Below are 2,868 nucleotides of genomic sequence, written 5' to 3'. Positions count from 1 at the left end.
GCCTGGGTCCCTACAGTGGTACCCGGGGAGAAGAGGACTGGGAAATGCATAGTAAATAACGGTTGTTTAGATGGGTTTGTTATGCAGACTCATCTCTGTGCCGTCTCTGGTCTTCCTGGTACTGGGAAGGGGAACACCTTTACAAATGCAAAGTTAAGATGTCACCTTTACAAAGGGAACCTTCTGCCCTGATTTTAGGCAGAATGGGGAGGGGTGGAGGGCTCTTCCAGTGCCTTGGCTCAGTGTAATCCTTCTGTGTGCGGCATATTTTGGGGTGGCGTATTCTGATCCCCATCAACATGGATAAATAAAAAAAATCAAGTAGCTGCATCCTCCCCCCTCCCCCAAATCTCATGAGGCTGAAAAGTAGGAATTGATTGCATTGGTTGCATTATAGGGAGTTTTTGGTTTAATTCTTTTACTCCCTCCACGGGATTTGTGGTAATGGGTAATGCGTAAAAGTGTGGACTGTCTGAGCTGTTGCCACTTCAGCTGCCATCGGCCGGTTCAAGATAAGGCCTCGATCTGATTTCATGATGTTGGGCATGTCTCTGAGGGGCAGCCCCCTTGAGGTGACTGAGGGGGGCTTTGCGTCTTCCTTATTGGTGGGCAAAGCCACGTCTCAGCCAGTGTGAGTGTCCAGAGCGCCTAAGAGGACCCGCCTCCACGGTCGCTGGCTAAGGGCCCAGTGTCATTGTTTGGAACAAATTGTGGTCCCCAGTGAGGAGTGACTGCATTAGTTTTCCTAGGGCTGTGGAATAACTTACCACGAAATCTGTGGCTTAAAACAACAGAAATGTATTTTCCAACCGTTCTAGAGGCCAGAAGGCCAACGTGAAGATGCTGGGAGGGCGTGTTCCCTCCAGAGTCTCTGGGGGAGGACCCTTCCGGCCTCTTCCAGGCTCTGGTGGCCGTGTTCCTTGGCTTGTGGCTGCTTCACTCCCATCTCTGCCTCTGTCTTCATGCTGGGAATGTGCTTACATGTGGTGATTTTTAAAAGGAGTTTCTTCTATCTCCACGGCCACCTCCGAGTGACATGCCGTCTCTGGCCAACCCTCTTGCTCCAGTAAATGAACAGTTACTTGGGAAATAAGGTATTTCTAATTCCCCCACCCCCTAGCAAATTTTTTATTTTTTGCTTTCCATCATTTCCTACTAAGGACTTGCTTTGTCCTCAGTATTTTATTATCTCATTAATTCCTTACAATGGCTCTGCATCTGTCAGGGTTCTTGGTCTCGTGCAGAATTAGTTAAGGTGAGAAAGAGCCAGGGAGAGGAGAGGAACGGAGCGGGGGAGGAAAGGAGAGGAGAGGAGAGGAGAGGAAGGAAGGAGGAGCGAGCCTATCACAAAATGTGAGTCAGCACTGCTTTCGTTTCACACATTGACAAAAAGGAGGTGCAGAGGTGATGAAGTGGTTGCCCTAATCACAGTTAGCAAGTATTGGAACTGGCTTTCAGACCCAAGGGTCTGTTTGTCAGATTCACACTCTATGAGAACAACTTATGAGACATGTCACTGTCCAGGACAGTTGGACAAGCTAGTGCCCTACTCAACTCCCCAGATCAAGGAGGCTCTGCCTCTGCCGGGGGACTCGCCACAGTCTCAGAGAGGGAGCCATTGAAGTGACAGAACAGGAATTTATTACAGGGCAAGACTTGGCCCAGTGTGGGCGGGCTGGTGGGGAAGGCTATGTAGACTGTTCCGTCTGGGTCTAGTACTGAGCCTGGAGTCACGAGAGGTCAGCTAGGTGGCAGCTGGGAGGGAAGGATGGAGGTGAATCAGAGCAAGTATGCACTGGAAGCGAGTCTGTGCGTCACCACCACCACCCTTGAAACCATGGAATCACGGGCCTCTGGAGAAGCACGGAGGGGCACACGACCATGCCGTGTGCTTATGAGAGAGAAAATTATAGGCAGTCAGGGAAATGGCCAGGTAGAAGGAATCAGGGTGGAAACCATAACAGAGCCAGGAGAAATAATCTTAATAGCTGACTGACTGGTTTAAGTCACAGGACCCCACCAAAATGACAAACTTGGGAGGGGGAGGAGGAGATGGTTTTTTTCAACGCCTATAACAAGAAAGTCAAAAGTTAAGTTTCACCTCCAGAGAGGAGGATTCAGAGAGTCAGGAGCTCCCTGATAGAATGAGCAGCAGACATTGATATCTTCCAAGCCCCAGCCTTGAGATAGCATAATCCTATCCAAACAGAGACGTCAATTATGCTCTGAGGCAACTAGACAGTTTCAAGAAAACGCCTCTTCCAGGCTAAATTCCTCTCCAGGTATACAAAGAAAATATAAAAGGAGTAGTTTCTCACCTAACGCAGGCACCCCAGTTGGGATCCACTCTCGTTTTATGAGCTGTTACTTTCTGCTCTAATAAAACTGTCCTCTTGCTGTAAACTTTACCTTTCTGGTCCGTGTCTCCATTCTTCGGCTTCATAAGACTACGATCCGGGCACAAGAAATATCCCACATCACTTGGACCGGCCAAAGGCATCTGGCCGAAGCTCAGGAGCTGCAGGTCCTCAAGCCAGCCGTTCGGTGAGTGTGCACAAGCCGCCACGCTCCGATGCCCATGGCCACCGTCAGAATACAAAACAAGTGACTGCTGCATCACTTCTGCTTCTGAAGCTCATGCAGTGTCTCATAACCAATGCTAACCTTCCAATATCCAGCTTAGTGACATGGGCACGATACAAAGCCACTGCCCCTGCCTGTGAGTGCCAGGGGCAGCAGAGCGCACCTCTCATTGACCGAAAATGCCAGAAGTTGGTTTTCTTGCTCACCTTGCAGCTCAACGCCTGCCCTGGGATAAACCCATCAGATGTGTCTGGGGTTCTGATTCTAAAGCCTTCAGGCAGCAAG

Source organism: Hipposideros armiger, unplaced genomic scaffold (genome assembly GCF_001890085.2).
Source record: "Hipposideros armiger isolate ML-2016 unplaced genomic scaffold, ASM189008v1 scaffold_149, whole genome shotgun sequence".
Classification (NCBI taxonomy): Eukaryota; Metazoa; Chordata; class Mammalia; order Chiroptera; family Hipposideridae; genus Hipposideros; species Hipposideros armiger.
The sequence above is the reverse complement of the archived record's forward strand: the minus strand, read 5'-3'. Positions refer to the sequence as shown.